Below are 17,713 nucleotides of genomic sequence, written 5' to 3' on the forward strand. Positions count from 1 at the left end.
CAACATGAGTGTTGTGTTTAATTTTGGAATTTTTTGGGGTTTGTTTGGACATTTTTATACATTAACTTGGTTTTCCAGGAATTTTACATGCATAATTCAAAATTGAACTACATGCACATGCTCCAGTGCATACAAATTAGTTGAAAAAACAAATTTGTGTCCTTCGGTGCATGCTTAGGTCCCATGCAAGAAATGGGAATGAATTTCAAACACCCTACCACCGTCACTCGGCTGCAAACATCGAGATACTTGGTTTTAAAATTCTAGTAAATCCAAAACTCGTTTGAAATTTATGAACTTGGCATGCTATCATGGAGCAGATCAACATGCCATGGTAAAAATTTTGTACCATTTGGGGCAGGTTTTGCATAAGCTTCTCACAAACCAGAGCTTCTCACGACAAGCGCGATGGTTTCGGTAGGGAACGTGCCACCTTTGGGGACGAAACGATATCCGTTGCCTCTTATTGCTTTGAAAAACTTTCTAGTGTCAACATAGAACAACAGGAGTGTTGTGTTTAATTTTGGAATTTTTCGGGGTTCGTTTTGACATTTTTATACATTAATTGGGTTTTGTAGGCATTTTAGGTGCATAATTCAAATTTGAACTACATGCACATGCTCCAGTGCATATAAATTGGTTGAAAAATAAAATTTGTGTCCTTCGGTGCATGCTTAGGTCCCATGCAAGAAATGGGAATGAATTTCAAGCACCCTGCCACCGTCACTCGGTCGCAAACGTTGACATACTTGGTTTTTAAATTCTAGTAAATCCAAAACTCGTTTGAAATTCATGAAACTTGGCATGCTACCATGGAGCAGAATCAACATGCCAAGGTAAAAATTTCGTCCCATTTGGGGCAGGTTTGGGTATAAGCTTCTCACAAGCCAGAGCTTCTGACAACAAGCGTGATGGTTTCGGTAGGGAACGTGCCACCTTTGGGGACGAAACGATATCCGTTCCCTCTTATTGCTTTCAATTTTTTTAGTGTCAACATAGACCAACATGAGTGTTGTGTTTAATTTTGTAGTTTTTCGGGTTCGTTTGGACATATTTATACATTAACTGGGTTTTCCAAGCATTTCAGGTGCATAATTAAAATTTGCACAACATGCACATGCTCCAATGCATATAAATTGGTTGAAAAATCAAATTTGTGTCCTTCGGTGCATGCTTATGTCCCATGCAAGAAATGAGAATGAATTTCAAACACTCTGCCACCGTCACTAGGCTACAAACATTGAGATACTTGAATTTTAAATTCTAGTAAATCCAAAACTCATCTGAAATTCATGAAACTTGGCATGCTATCGTGGAGCGGCATCAACATGCCATGGTAAATGTTTTGTCCCATTTGGGGCAGGTTTGGGTATAAGCTTCTCACAAACGAGAGCTTCTCACAACAAGCGTGATGGTTTCGGTAGGGAACGTGCCACCTTTGGGGATGAAACGATATCTGTTGCCTCTTGTTGCTTTCAAAAAATTTCTAGTGTCAACATAGAACAACAGGAGTGTTGTGTTCAATTTTGGAATTTTTCGGGGTTCGTTTGGACATTTTTATACATTAACTAGGTTTTCCAAGCTTTTCAGGTGAATAATTGAAATTTGAACTACATGCACATGCTCCAATGCATATAAATTGGTTGAAAAATCAAATTTGTGTCCTTCGATGCATGCTTAGGTCCCATGCAAGAAATGGGAATGAATTTCAAACAACCTGCCACCATCACTGGGCCGCAAACATTGAGATACTTGGATTTTAAATTCTAGTAAATCCAAAACTCATCTGAAATTCATGAAACTTGGCATGCTATCATGGAGCGGCATTAACATGTCGTGGTAAATGTTTTGTCCCATTTGGGGCAGGTTTGGGTATAAGCTTCTCACAAACCAGAGCTTCTCACAACAAGCGTGATGGTTTCGGTAGGGAACGTGCCACCTTTGGGGATGAAACGATATCCATTGCCTCTTGTTGCTTTCAAAATTTTTCTAGTGTCAACATAGAACAACAGGAGTGTTGTGTTCAATTTTGGAATTTTTCGGGGTTCGGTTGGACATTTTTATACATTAACTGGGTTTTCCAGGCATTTCAGGTGCATAATTCAAAGTTGAACTACATGCACATGCTCTAGTGCATATAAATTGGTTGAAAAATCAAATTTGTGTCCTTCGATGCATGCTTAGGTCCCATGCAAGAAATGTGAATGAATTTCAAACACCCTGCCACCATCACTGGGCCGCAAACATTGAGATACTTGGATTTTAAATTCTAGTAAATCCAAAACTCATCTGAAATTCATGAAACTTGGCATGCTATCATGGAGCGGCATTAACATGTTGTGGTAAATGTTTTGTCCCATTTGGGGCAGGTTTGGGTATAAGCTTCTCACAAACCAGAGCTTCTCACAACAAGGGTGATTGTTTCAGTAGGGAACATGCCACCTTTGGGGAAGAAACAATATCCGTTGCCTCTTATTACTTTCAAATTTTTTCTAGTGTCAACATAGAACAATAGGAGTGTTGTGTTTAATTTTGGAATTTTTCGGGGTTCGTTTGGACTTTTTTATACATTAACTGGGTTTTCTAGCCATTTTATGTGCATAATTCAAATTTGAACTACATGCACATGCTCTAGTGTATATAAATTGGTTGAAAAATCAAATATGTGTCCTTCGGTGCATGCTTAGGTCCCATGCAAGAATTGAGAATGAATTTCAAACACCAGGGCAGTGTTGATTGCCGGCAAAACATTGGGTTACTTTGTTTTTAAATTCTAGTAAATCGAAAACTCGTCTGAAATTCATGAAACTTGTCATGCTATAATGGAATGGCACTCGACATGTTGTGGTATTTTTCGTGTCCATTTTGAGAGAAGGTGCACTCGAATAACAGCCAACAAAGGCATTTTGAAACAAATAGCTGCCACTATAACATCTCAAACGTTTTGTATGATTTAAGTTGTGTGCGTTCAGTTAACCATTCACATGACGCCATGCCTCACTCTTTGAGTGCTTGACTAAACGGGAGGCGTGTGAGCTGTACTCCAATGCAGATGCTCACCGGGAAGCATGCGAGCTGTACGATGCGCAGGCTCACCGGGATGCGAGCCCTTTGACTTCCATGGCAGCCCGCATTGCTCGCATCCTCTCCATTAATGGCGCCCAAGCCATAGTTTTATATGGTTTTTAAATATAAGACACTCATCACAAACGTCTTAGTTAGAACACCAGTATGCAAAACCGACAACTTCCCCAGGAAGCCAAGGGAAAATGTGCCTAGCAGGATTTGTGCAGCTCTTGACCGCAAACGTTTTAGTTAGAACACCCGTATGCGAACCAACAACTTCCCCAGGAAGCCAAGAGAAAATGTGCCGACCAGAATTTCTGCAGCTCTTGATCGGAAACGTTTTAGATAGAACACCAGTATGCAAAGTGAGAGCTATGGTCTTCCCCCTTAAGTCAAGGGAAAATTCGTAGCGTAGGATTTGTGCATCCCTTCAACGCAAATGGTTGTGTTGGATGACCCGTCTGCAACCACGTACAAACAATTTGGTAAGATTTGCATCTGTCATATTGGGTATGTTACCATTTGTCAAACTGGAAAGATTGGCATTTGTTGATCTAGTAACATTGCCAGTCAATCCTTGTAACACTGCGAATTGTCAAAATATGTAGCTAAAAATCACTAGCACTATCTAATTTTTGCAACTAAAATTCAATAATTAAGCATATATTTCATTCATAGATTAAGCAGTCGTTCTAAATTTATACAAACAGTTCAAATCGACAGCTGAACCAACCAAACTTTTCTCCAATTGTTGCCAACCACGTACTGAAATAGCTAGTTCAACTATATATACTAGCTAATTTTAAGTACGTTGTACAGTTCCACCCCACATCTATAGTCAAATGAACTAAACAAAATAGCCCCTAAATACTACTACTACTATTGAGGGGCTTTGTGCTACTTCCAACAACCTCTCCTCTACCGAGCGCGGTCAGTAAGAGGCAGAGGAGGACGAGGAGCCTACCGACGAGCTGGACAAATGCAATACGGTGCCTGTCGCTGCTATACGTTCAACGACGCTCGCCAGCTCGAATGCCCACTGCCGCTCCAGGCGATCCCTCTCGAAGCGGCCGGACTACTTGTAGATCTTTTGATTCCTCACCTCTGCGTCAGCGTGTGTTGCGGCCATAGTTGTAGTAAGGCTCTTTGCGTGCTCGACGAGGCGCTCCTCCTCCTCCCGTAGGAACTCGATGTAGCGTGCAAGGTCGCTGACGCACGTGCGGGCCTCCACCTCTGCCTCCCTCCTCCGGGCAGCGGTGGTGGAGCGAGTGATGATCCCGGCAGCCGATGGTGGGCTGGCGGCCACGACGGCCACCTCCTGCCTTTGAGCCGTGGTGGCAAAACGGGTGATGGCCGGTGGTGGGGTGGCGGCCATGACGACCACCTCCTGCCTTCAGGCCGCGGTGGCGGAGTGGGCGATGGCCCTAGATTTCGATGGTGGTGTGGCGGCAATAGCGGGCAACAGCTTCCGACGGGCAGAGGCGTTGGAGCGTGTGGTGGGTGTTCCGTGCACACCCAACAGGGACGCCATGCGCACTAGACTATGCCAGGGACTGAGCCGCCGCCGTGGTGTAGTCTCCCAGCTAGAGCTGTCTTCTGATGACGGCGGAGTGGCTAAGTGACGATAATGGACCAGTGCCATTGGCGATTGTGGGAGAAGCAGACGAGATAAGCTACAGGGAGGGAGGGGAAATGCGATGCAGGACTCGCCGGCCGTGAGGGTTTATATAGCAGGCCGGTAAAGCATTGGGATTTTGGGGGATTTCACCGAGTCGGGCGGGAAGCTTGCGCTGGAACCTGTGAGGTTGCGGGGGAACGGGCTCACTGACGATTCATTGGCGCCACTTCGAGCCACCATTTGGCCAAAAGGACGCCCCCGCACGCTGCGCAAGCTTACGCTGTAAGCAGTCTACGGCAGCAGGGTGACAAGACGTGCGAGAGGAGGACGAAAGGACACGTACACATACGGTTAATACAAAAAAACGTTTGCGATTTAATTACCTACTGTAACCCCATCCTGGTTTATAAGTAGGATTTAACTAATAAAATACGAATGCATGTCGCCAAAGATTATATCGTTGGATTCGTATTTGAACGTAGTTTCCTGTTATACAATTTTTGTAACATGCATGAACACTTTTTTGGTTAAATTTCAGGTTATATATCAGCAAGCGTATGCCCGCAACACACATGGCTTATTCCATCACAAACAGCTCAGATGGATCAACTGTATGCCACGTATCGCACACGCAACTCTAATCTGATTCGTGCTTGATGTCTCCCTCATCGCTTGCACAGTTCGTCTTATTTGCCACGTATCACTGTGCCGGCCTCTGCTCATGTCCCTCGGCAAGCTCTGCTCGCCGTTAGGCGCCGGGGTGCGCTCTGCTCGCGTCCGTTGGCGCACTCTACTCACGTCCGTCGGTGCGCTCGGCTTGTGGACAACTTTTCCTTTCATGTTCAACTGCTATATATATATATATATATATATCTTTGTGTGTGTGTATGGTTGCTCGGCGTTGAGGCGATGGCGGAGCGCTCTGCTCGCGTCCCTCCGCGCGCGCTCTACCAGCGGTTGGGCGTGCGCACGATCACGTCGGTGGCCCCATATGCATGCGATTGCCCCACGCGCGTTGCCACGCGATGCAGTTACGTGCGGCACGACAGAGTTACGCGCTGCAAATTAGAACTGCATCAGGGCCTGTCGATATTCCTGGCCATCCGGCTTCCCCTCTAATTTCTGCGGCCATTATAACCTTAGTCTCTTCAACATTTCGATCGCGCCCCACAACACAACAAGCGCACCCACGACGACACATAGAGAAGGGATGTCTAGTGGCGCTCCAATGGAGTTCAGCGAGCATAGAGTGGAGACCCATGCGAGGGAGATGGATCTCTCGGTGGTGTACACCATCGACCCGGTCGTGGTGGACGACTACATCAACAGCGTTGAGCAGTTGCTTGCTCGAGACAAGTACATGGTGATCGGCATCGACCTCTAGTACACCGTCGGTCATCCCATCATAGATCAGAAGGTTGTCGTTGCCTAGTTGTGCGGGCGCCATCATGTCCTGCATGGCCATAGAGCCTTGCGACCGTTTCAACAGGTTTGTCAATAGCACTGAATACAAGTTCGCCATGGTGGAAACCACCGACGATGTAAAAGCGCTCAGTGTTACAGGCTTGGCCTGCAAGAACCTTGTCCAAATCCATGACTGCTACAGGGTGTGTGGCAGCACGAAGGACTCCCTGGTCAAACTCACCTCGGCCATCATCGACCCCTACTACGAAAAGATGAAGCAGGATGCCCAGAGAACAAGTCCCCTATCCTGGGACAGGGCCTGGATGCGGCAACTGGATGAACCTCACTTTAGGTTCACGGCCAAGAGTGTGTACACATGCTACGAGATGCACAGGCGGATCGATGACATGAGGAAGTGCCCCGTTACCCAAATCGATGAGCCTGGATCGAGCCACAAGCATAGCAAGCATCACAAGAAGTAGATGATGATCATATGATCGTTTATGTTAGTTAATCATGCATGTAATATATAGTTTACTTTGTTGGTGTGTGGAAATTTCATGTATGTAGTAGCCACCTATGTAATTATGCATGTAATAGTTTACTTTGGTGTGTGAAAATTGTAGTAGCCACCTATGTAAGTGGATGTTTAATTTGGTTATGCAACCATGTCCTTATAAGTGTGTGTATATATATGTTGTTGTTCTGTATGCAATCCCATCGCACAACACACACGTCTTATTAGCAGCAACCGTCTGTGTTATTATCGGTCTTCGCACACATTTTTGATTACAGACCTATTTGCCGCGTATCAAACACATCTTGTAATATTGAACCATTTCTGTTCTCTTGTCTCAACACAAATAGTTCATCCGAGTGAACCGCATGTCGTATATTGCACACACCTTGATCTGGCTGATCATTTCTTTTGTGTTGCCTAATCACAAACAGTTCATTCGAGTGAACTGTATGTTATATATCACACACGCCTTCATCTGGCTTCCCATTTCTTTTGTTCCGCCTCATCGCAAACAGTTCATTGAACTGAACCGTATGCCCTGCATCGCACACGCAACTAAAATCTGAATCGTGTTTGATCCATCCTCCATCGCAAATGTTTTGCACCTTTTTGACGGTTCTTTTACACCACCGTTTGTGATTATTGCATCACACACAGTTTTGTCGAAGGGTCTCTGATCATAGTGTCGCATTAGCAGCATCCTGAAGTAGTGAGTTGGTAGGCGGAGCAATGCTCAGATGCAAGCATTTCGGGAGGCTACGGATGTTTGCAGGTTACTTGATATAGGCTACAGAGGGCGGTTTTGGACGTTTGAAAAGAAGGTTGCAGGCGGCACTTTTACTAGGTGTGGATTAAACAGAGCGCTCCTTAATGCACAGTGGACCGCTATGTTCCCTTTGGCATGCTTAGAACACCTAGAAGCGGCAACATCTGATCATATTCCCATCTTATTGCAGTGGAGTGGACCACACAGAACCAGGGCGAAACAGGGCTTCCATTATGAAGTAATGTGGGAGAGACACGAAGGATTGAGAGATACGCTCACCTGCGGATGGTTGGGCCCGCCATACATGAGTGTGGAAGAGATGAGACAGAAGTTATCAGCCATGTCAAAGAATCTTGAAGTGTGGATCCGTGACACTTTTGGGAGTGTCTGCAAAGAAATAAAAATGATGCAACAAGAGCTAAAGAGACTATGGGATGATCCCTCAAGGACGGGCCCAAATCACACAGAGCTCAAGATTAATGAGAAGCTTGTTGAGCTGTATCATCGTGAGGAGATCATGTGGAGGCAAAGGGCAAGATTTGAATGGCTCTCTACGGGAGATAGAAACAAGAGATTCTTCCACTTGCGGGCTAGTCTAAGGAGGAAGAAGAACATGATAAAAGCCCTCCAAAATTTGTTGGGGGTCTTAGTAGAGGATCCAGCCGAACTAAAAGCATTGGCAACTGAATTTTATCAAGCTCTTTATACTTCTGAGGGAGTGCATGATATGGAGGTTGTTTTAGAACATGTACCAAGGAAAGTGATGATTGGTATGAATGCGTACCTATGTGCGCCATATATAGATGACGAGGTGAAAATTGCGCTTTTTCAAATTTTCCCTACAAAGGCACCAGGCCCTAATGGTTTTCCAGCTCACATTTAGCAGCGCCACTGGGACATATGTGGAAGAAGTTACTCGAGTGGTGATCAGTATTGTAAGGGGGGAAGAAAGCCCTGAGAGTATAAACGATATTGTTTGGTCCTAATTCCAAAAGTTACTAACCCCTCTCTCTTGTCAAAGTATAGGCCCATCAGCTTATGTAAGGTGCCATACAATATTGCTTCCAAGGTGGTGGCAAACAGGTTGAAGCTTATCATGCCTGACATTATTTCAAGGGATCAATCCGCTTCTGTTCCCGGAAGGTTGATCACGGATAACATAATTTGTGCATATGAATGTTTACACTTTATGAAATGGACCAAATCCAAGAATAATAGTTTTTCTGCTTTGAAGTTAGACATGATGAAAGCATATGACAGATTGGAACGGTCCTACCTGCAAGCCATCATGATTAAGTTGGGTTTTGCGCAGCAATGGATTGACACTGTAATGGGCATGGTGTCTTCAGTATCCTTTTTAGTCTTGTTCAATGGAGAGAAGTGATACATCTCCAACGTATCTATAATTTTTGATTCTTCCATGATGTTATATCATCATTCTTGGGTGTTTACAATCATTTTATAGAAAATTTATATCATTTTTTGGGACTAACATATTGACATAGTGCTCGGTGCCAGTTGCTGTTTTTTGCTTGTTTTTTACTTTGTAGAAAATCAATACCAACCGGAGGCCAAACATAGCGAAACTTTTTGGAGAATTTTTCTGGGTAAGAAGACACAGGATGGGACAAAGAAGTACCAGAGGGGTGCCCCGAGGGGGGCACAACCCACCTGGGCGCACCTGGGGGCCCAGGCGCGCCCTGGTGGGTTGTGCCCACCTCGGTGGCCTCCCGTACCGCCTCTTTGCTCTATAAATACCACAACATTCCAAAAATCCTAGGGGAGTCGACGAAACACAATTCCAATCGCCGCAAGTTCTAGAAACCACAGATCCAATAGACACCATCACGGAGGGGTTCATCATCCTCATGGGTGCCTCTCTGATGATTCGTGAGTAGTTCATTGTAGAACTTCGGGTCCGTAGTTAGTATCTAGATGGATTCCTCTCTCACTTTTGATTATCAATACAATGGTCTCTTGGAGATCTATTTGATGTAAGTCTCTTTGCTATGTGTTTGTTGGGATCCGATGAACTTCGAGTTTATGATCAGATCTATTTTATCCATGAAAGTTATTTGAGTTTTGGTCTCTTATATGCATGATTTCTTATAGCCTCGTATTTCTTCTTCAAATCTTTGGTTTAGTTAGGCCAACTGGATCAATTTTTCTTGCCATGAGAAGAGGTGCTTTGTGATGGGTTCGATCTTACGGTGCTCAATCCCAGTGATAGAAAGGGAAATGACACATATGTATCATTGCTATTAAGGATAACAAGATGGGGTCTATTCCTACATGAATAGATCTTGTCTACATCATGCCTGCATCTACTACTATTCTCCATGAACTTAATGCACTAGATGTGTGCTAGATAGAGGTCGATGTGTGCAGTAATAGTAGTAGATGCAGGCAGGACTCGGTCTAGTAATCTTCGACGTGATTCCTATATAATGATCATTGCCTGGATATCGTCATAATTATTTGAAGTTCTATCAATTGCCCAACAGTAATTTTTTTACCCACCATATGCTATTTTCTCGAGAGAAGCCACTAGTGAAATCTACGCCCCCGGGTCTCTTCTTTATCATATTTTCCTTCGAGATCTATTTTTATTTGCTTTTATTTTCAGATCTATTAATCCAAAAACCCAAAAATACCTTGCTGCATTTTTTGTTATTTATTTTATTTCGCGTTCCCTCGAGATCTATTTATTCATCGTACTACAAATTTATCTATCCTTTTACCCGGGAGGGATTGACAACCCCTCTTACACGTCGGGTTGCAAGTATTTGTTCTTTCTGTGCAGGTACAGTTTACATAGTATTACGTGGTTCTCCTATTGGTTTTGATAACCTTGGTCTCATCACTAAGGGAAATACCTACCGTAGCTATGCTGCATCATCCCTTCCTCTTTGGTGAAATACCGACGCAGTTCAAGCCGCATCAAAAGGAGTTTCTGGCGCCGTTGCCGGGGAGACATCATCAACACCTGTCAGGTTCCTAATCAAAAATATCATCTCCTTGCAATTTACATTATTTTCCATTTTCCTCTCATTTTCATCTCCCCCACTTCACAAAAATTTGCCATTTTATTCGCCCTCTTTTTCATTCGCTATTTTCTCATCAGATCCATTTTTGTGTGTGATCCTGTTTGCGTAGTTGCGACGTCTCAAGAAAATACCAAGTTGTGTGATTTTTCCAACACCAATAATAATTATTTTATTAGCACTCCGATTGCTCCCCCCGCCACTAGTGCAGAATCTTGTGATATTAATGCCGCTTTGTTGAATCTTGTTATGAAAGATCAATTTTTCGGTACTCCAAATGAGGATGCCGTGTCCCATCTTAACACATTCTAATTATGTGATATACAAAAGAAAAAGATGTGGACAACAATATTGTGAAGTTGAAATTATTTCCATTTTCTTTGCGAGATCGTGCAAAAATTTGGTTTTCTTCTTTGCCTCGCAATAGTGTTGATTCTTGGGATAACTGCAAAGATGCTTTTATTACTAAGTATTTTCCATCTGTGAAAATTATTTCCCTTAGGACAAAAATCATGAATTTTAAGCAACCTGCGCATGAACATGTTGCGCAATCTAGGGAAAGAGTGAAATTGATGCTAAGAAATTGTCCTACTCATGGTTTAAATCTTTGGATGATCATACAAAATTTTTATGCGGGCTTAAATTTTGTTTCTAGAAATCTTTTAGATTCTGCCGCGGGTGGTACTTTTATGGAAATTACTTTGGGTGAAGCTACTAAATTGTTATACAACATTTTGGCAAATTATTCACAATGGCATACCGAAAGAGCACCTACTAGTAAAAAGTTAATTCGATTGAGGAAATAAATTCTTTGAGTAAAAAAATTGATGCTCTTATGAAGTTGGTTTCTAATAAAAGTGATCCTATTGATCTTAATGATGTGCCTTTGTCTACTTTGATTGAGCAAAATAATGATGCCGTAGATGTGAATTTTGTCTCTCGAAATAACTTTAATAACAATGATTATAGAGGTAATTTTAATCCTAGGCCTTTTCCTAGTAATTACTCTAATAATTATGGTAATCCTTCTTATAATAATAATAGGAACACCTCTGATCTTGAGAATAATATTAAAGAATTTATCAATGCTCAAAAAGTTTTCAATAATTTGATAGAAGAAAAGTTGAGTAAGATTGATGATATGTCTAGAAGCATTGATAGAATTTCTCATGATGTAGAAAATCTCAAGATGAAATTTTTTGTGCCTAAGGTTGAGGAATCAATTAAAGCTCTTTACGTTTCTACAGATGAAAGTAAGAAAAGAACCGCTATGCTTAGAGCTAAAAGAGAACTTTTAGAAAAAGCGTTTTCTAGTGATTCTTTCCATAAAAATGATGAAGATCTTAAAGTGATTGGTGTTTCTTCTATTGATTCCTTGTTTAGTAAAATTAAAATTGATGATAAAGGGACTGAAGAAGAGTCAACTTTAGCTAGAAGGCATCCCGATAATTAGGAGGGTGAAATCTTGTTTAGAAAATTGATAAAAGTGGGTTTGGAGAGGTCAAAACTTTAACTAGTGATGTGCCCACTCTTTGGGTTTACAAAGACTTTAATTATGATAATTTCTCTTTGATTGATTGTATTTATTTGTTGCAATCCATGATAAATTCACCCCATGCCTATGAACAAAATAAATATTTTACTAAACATATCGTTGATGCTATGATAAAAGCTATGAAGAAAAGTTGGAATTAGAGATTTCAATCCCTAGAAAATTACAAGATGAATGGGAACCTACTATTAAAGTGAAGATTAAAAATTATGAGTGTTTTTCTTTATGTGACTTGGGTGCTAGTGTTTCTACAATTCCGAAATATCTATGTGATGTGCTTGGTCTTACTAATATTGAAGAATGTTCTTTAAATTTGCACTTGGCGGATTCTACTATTAAAAAGCATATGTGAAGAATTAATGATGTTCTTATTCTTGCAAATAGGAACTATGTGCCCACAGATTTTATTGTTCTTGATATTGATTGCAATCCTTCTTGTCCAATTATACTTGGTGGACCGTTTTTACGTACTATTGGTGTCGTGATTGATATGATAGAAGGCAATATTAAATTTCAATTTTCACTAAGGAAGGGTATGGAACACTTCCCTAGAAAAAGAATTAAGCCACCATATGAATCAATCATGAGGTCATCTTATGGATCTAGAAATAAAGATGACAACACTTAGATCTATGCATTATGCCTAGCTAGGGGCATAAAACAATAGCGCTTGTTGGGAGGCAGCCCAATGAATAAAATTTATTTTTGTCTTTTTATTTCCATTCTTGAGTGTTGGCACAATTATTCTACTTTTATCATTGTGTTTTTATGCTTTAATTAGTGTTTTAGCCAAGCAAAGCCTTTGGGATCATGTTGGGTGATAGTTGATTTGATCTTGTTGAAAAACAGAAACTTTTGTGTCCAGTAAAACAATTTTAGTTTTTAACAGAAGCGCAATAAAATCCCGATTCTTGTAAAAAAGATTGATATACAATTTTCTCACATTGTACTAATTTTTCAGAAATTTTGGAGTTACAGAAGTATTCGAAGTTTCCATATTGCTACAGACTATTCTATTTTTGACAGATTCTGTTTCCTTTGCATTGCGTGCTTATTTTGATGAATCTATGGTTTGTATTGGAGGGTATAAGCCATGATAAATTTGGAATATAGTAGATATAATGGAAGAATAAAATATGAATGGGCTTGCAACAATACTTATAGTAGTGATTTGCTTTGTTATACTAACAGATCTCACGAAGGTTTTGTTGAGTTTTGTGTGATTGAAGTTTTCAAGTTTTGGGTGAGATCATGATGGATGAAGGAATAAGGAGTAAGAAGAGACTAATCTTGGGGATTCCCCATGGCATCCCAAGCTATTATCTAAAAGAGAAGCAAGCAACTATGCTTGGGGATGCCCCCGAGTGGCATCCCCTCTTTCTTCTAACGACCATCAGTATTTTACTTGGCGCTTTTATTCGTAAGTTATCATGAGTTTTGCTTGGAGTGTCTTGTATTATATGAGTCTTTTCTTGTTTTGTTTTTAGTTTAAGTCAAGTATCCTTGCTGGACACACCTATTTGAGAGAGCCAAAATTATGCTATGATTTGCTAGAATTTCTATATGTGCTTCACTTAAAAAAATTGAGCTATGGAATTGCTCTAGTGCTTCACTTATATCTTTTTGAGCACGGCGTGCTTTAATACTTTTGAAGAAATGCTATCATGCTTCACTTAGATTTATTTGAGAGTTAGTAAATTTTAAAGAAATTCTCTCATGCTTCACTTATATTATTTTGAGAGAAGAAATTTTTTATTCTCATGTTCTTCACTTAGATTTGTTTGAGCTATCAAAAGCAACATATGAAATTAGTTCCAAAGTGATAGATATCCGAGAGGGATATAATAAAAAAATTCATGAAGATCATTGGACAAAATAAACTTCATTCTTTGTAATAGTTTTGTGATATGATGATAGTCATATGTGAGTCATGTTGATGAGTAATTACGCTTTAGTAAGAATATTGGTGTTAAGGTTTGTGATTCCCTATGCAAGCACGAAAGTTAATAGTTATGCAATGAAAATACATCCTACTTCTGGTGCGTTATTCAGTGTTAGTTATGCTTAATGCTCACTTATGAGATTTTTTGTTTCTTGGTTGGATGCTTCCCAATCTTTTGCTAGCCTTCAATAGCACTAAGTATGATCACTACTTGTGCATCCAAAATCCTTAAACCTAGTTTTGCCATATGAGTCCACTATACATACCTATATGCGGTATTCTTTTGCCATTCTACGCAAATTTGTATGTGCCATCTCTAATCTTCAAAATAAATTTCCTTTTTGTGTGCTCATACCTCTCATGAAACGGTAGGGGGTGGCTGATGTTTTTCCATGCTAGATGTGTTATTCTCAAGATGAGTGTTTATTCACTTGTCATTGCACGAGAGTACGACAAAGGTATTAGGGATGCCCAGTCCTGAAATGAAAAATGAATTTAATTTATGTTGTCAAATAATAAATTCCTTCGAATGTGTTGGTATGGACGGCACCCGTGGATTCGGTTAGCCGTGGAATGTGAAAGTATGGTGGAAAAGGAATAAAATTTATTTTCTATTTGGGAACCACCTATGATATATCTAGCACGGAAAGTATTGTGAACTACTCGGTTGTTTTCATTGACAGGAAAGGAATGCCACTCAAAATGTTTTATCTCTATCTTTTTTCGCTTTGAGCTATGGAGATACGTCTTCATTGTATCTACTTTTCCTAACGCTTTTCCTCTTGTTTTGGACTCTAATTTGCATCATTTGAATGAAACTAACCCGGACTGACGTTGTTTTCAGCAGAACTACCATGGTGTTGTTTTTGCGTAGAAATGAAAGTTCTCGGATTGGAACGAAACTTTGCGAGGATTTTTTATATAAATAAAGAAAAATATTGGAGCCAAGAACCATCGGAGGGGGGCCCTGGGTGAGAACAACCCACTAGGGCGCGCCCCCCTCCAGGCGCGCCAAGGTGGGTTGTCCCCACCTGGTGGCCCCGGAGACCCTGAAACCGACGCTATAAAATCACATGTTTCCAGAAAAAAATCAGGGAGGAAGAATTATCTCGTTTCATGATACAGAGCTGCCGTCACCTCCTGTTCTTCATAGGGAGGCCAGTCCGTTTGGGGATCCAAAGAGGGGAATCTTCGGTCTTCGTCATCACAAACCCTCCTCCATCACCAATTCCATGATGCTCTCCACTGGGAGTGAGTAATTCCTTTGTAGGCTCACTGGTCAATGAGGAGTTGGATGAGATTCATCATATAATCGAGCTAGTTTTTTTAGGGCTTCATTCCTGGTATCCACTATGTTCTGAGATTGATGTTGTTATGACTTTGCTATGCTCAATGCTTGACACTTTGGGCCTAGGTGCCATGATTTCATATCTGAACCGTTTATGTTATCACCATTATATCTATGTTCTAGATCTGATCTTGCAAGTCATCACTACAAAAAAGACACTTCTGTGGTGATACATGTTTGTCATAGTAGGTCATGTTTTCTGTCATGCATGTACATCCATGAAAAATTTATGACAGAATCAAGATAGTCATACATGTGCTGTCGTAGAAGTGTTCCATGACATTACCAAAATTATCATCACGGAAGTGTCCACTTCCATGACGATAAATCATGCGTCATGGAAGTGCTTTCGTCAAGGGTGACCGACAAGTGGCATCCACCGTAACGGGTTGCCGTTAAGCTATCGGGTCCGGTTTTGGATCCGATAACCCGTTAACAGCCCGGTCCAATGAGGATTTTCCACGTGTAAAATTGTCATTGGCCGGAGGAAACACGTGTTGGCTCATCATTGGGACAGATGTCATCCATTCACTGGACAGGAGGCGCCTATGATAGGTCGACGCGTGACACGGCCCAAAAGTGGCCCATAAAGATTAAATGGGCTGGCCCAACTAAAGGCCAGCGAGATTTCGCCGATCATAATGGGCCGACCCAACTAAAGGCTCACGAGATTTCGCCGACCATAATGGGCCGGCGCAGCTAAAGGCCCACGACATTTCGCCGACCATAATGGGCCGGCCCAGCTAAAGGCCCACAAGATTTTGAGGACACTAATGGGCCGGCCCATTAACAGGCTGGCATGTTTTGGGCCAAATGCCGGCCCATAATTAATCTGGTCGGTTAACAGCCTGCCACGTTCCGGGCCCAATAAAGGCCCATATAAGATCCGGCCTGTTAAAAGCCTACCAAGTTCTCGGCCAAATTATGGCCCAGATTAGACCCAGCCCTTTAAAAGGCTTTGGGCTAAATCATGGCCCATATCAGATTCAGCCCGTCAACTGGACGCTATGCTTTTGGGCCCACTTGCTAAAGGCCCATTTAGTAATTCAGCCTGATATTAGTTTCGGCCTGTTAAAGGCTTGTTTAAGATTTCGGCCCTATATTTATTTCGGCCTGTTAAAAGCCCGTCATATAGTTGGGCCTAACTATGGCCCGGTTTGCATCCGGCCTGCTCACCGCCGATAATTTCATTGGGCCAAACAAGGACCGAGACAATTTTGGCCTGTTAACGGCCCGTGATGTGATTGTCGGAATCATGGGTCGGGGTCTATTTCGGCCTGCTGCCGGCTCGTGAGCTGTTCGACACGTTTTAGGCCCAAACTACTTTTCAGCCTCCTAAAAGCCCATTGAGTTTTCTTGCGGAAAATAGGGTCGGCGGTTTACTCGGTCTATTAGAGGCCCAAATCTACTAGTGGGCCAGTTTAAATTTAGGCCTGTTAACGGACCGATTATGTAGTGATTTGCATGACGGCCTGATTATGTACCATAATTTTACGGTTTGGCCGGTTTACTGCGAAGACAAGATATATATACAGTAAAATAACTGCAACATCATGAATAAGAAAAAACCTAGACTACACAATAAATAAATTACATCATATTACATCCACTAGGCATCAAAGTTCGCCACTATGATAATAAAGCACAAGCAGACAGCAGATTATATACACTGTGCATCAAAGATCGCCACCAGTGCAAATGAACACGCCGACAAAATAATATACAAAACCGACATCACTTCAATAGAGTTCAAGAAAGGTTAGCCCTGCTCGGGAGCTGCAGCGCAAGCAGCTGAGCAAGCTGATGAAACTGCGCTTGTTTGACACTTATATCCTCCTCACTCTGAAAGATAAACAAGCAGACAAATGACAGGTTTTGCACATATAAGTATTAGTGCTGACAATTCATCACATTTCTTACTGACGACAAAAGTGACACAGTTTAAAATAGCATTAACACAATATGGTATTGTTCAGGTTAAGACATGGCAGGGAATGACATTGTGAAGGAGTTGGCAACTTCATGACACCACTGGATTACAGATCAAGAACTCATAAGTATCAATGGTTAGTGTGATATCAATTTATCCCATTTCATACTGGCAAATAAAGAGATGGTTTAAATAATAGTAGAATGATATAACATTGTTCATAGTTAAGACATTACAGAATATGACATTGTGTTGTAGTGGGTAGGTTCACCACACCACTAGATTACGGATCAAGAACAGAAGCATACATGCAGTGATAAAGAAGATCACTTGCTATGTATAGTTTAATTTACATGGCATGAAGAAGGAACTTGGTTGTACAACTGAAAACTTAAATTGAGAAGGACAAACTTTTGTTTATGAACTACATAATAAAATTTAAACATGCAATTTGATGCAAACACCAAAAATAAACATTTGTTGCAGTCATGCCTAACCAAATATACACAACAAAGTTTGAAGG

This window comes from Triticum urartu, chromosome 1 (genome assembly GCF_003073215.2).
Source record: "Triticum urartu cultivar G1812 chromosome 1, Tu2.1, whole genome shotgun sequence".
NCBI classification, from domain to species: Eukaryota; Viridiplantae; Streptophyta; class Magnoliopsida; order Poales; family Poaceae; genus Triticum; species Triticum urartu.